Genomic DNA, 496 nt, shown 5'->3' with positions numbered 1-496 from the left:
ACTTGTTTTTTTTCCCCTCTTTCTTCTTCCCCTTCTTCCGCTTGTTCGCCTTCTGTTCCCCACCTCTCATTTCCCCTGTATATTCTCCCTCTTCCCCCTTCTCCGTCTTACTCTATCCCCAATTTCCTCTTCGTCTTCACCCCCTTTTCTTTCGTCCTCATCATACTTTCCTTTTTCCTATTTCTTATTTCCCCTTCTCCTCCATCCTTCTATCCCTTCCCTCCTAATCCTTCCTCCTCATTCCTCTTCTTAACCCCTCTCCCTCCACCCCTTCCCTACGTTCGTTATCTCATTCCTCGCTTCTACCTATTCATCATCATTATCCATTACCACGTTGTTTTTATTTTTGACCGCGTATCCGCATTATCGCCTTGTTCTTAGCTTCACACCCCCTCCCCCCTACCACTACTCGTTCTTTACTCCCCCCCCCTCCATGTGTCCATGTGTCAGCTGTCAACAAGGTGTCGCCCTTAAGCTCTCCCCCTCTACCCTCTCG

Source organism: Penaeus monodon, chromosome 20 (assembly GCF_015228065.2).
Source record: "Penaeus monodon isolate SGIC_2016 chromosome 20, NSTDA_Pmon_1, whole genome shotgun sequence".
In the NCBI taxonomy this organism is placed as follows: Eukaryota; Metazoa; Arthropoda; class Malacostraca; order Decapoda; family Penaeidae; genus Penaeus; species Penaeus monodon.
Note: the sequence above shows the minus strand (reverse complement) of the source record.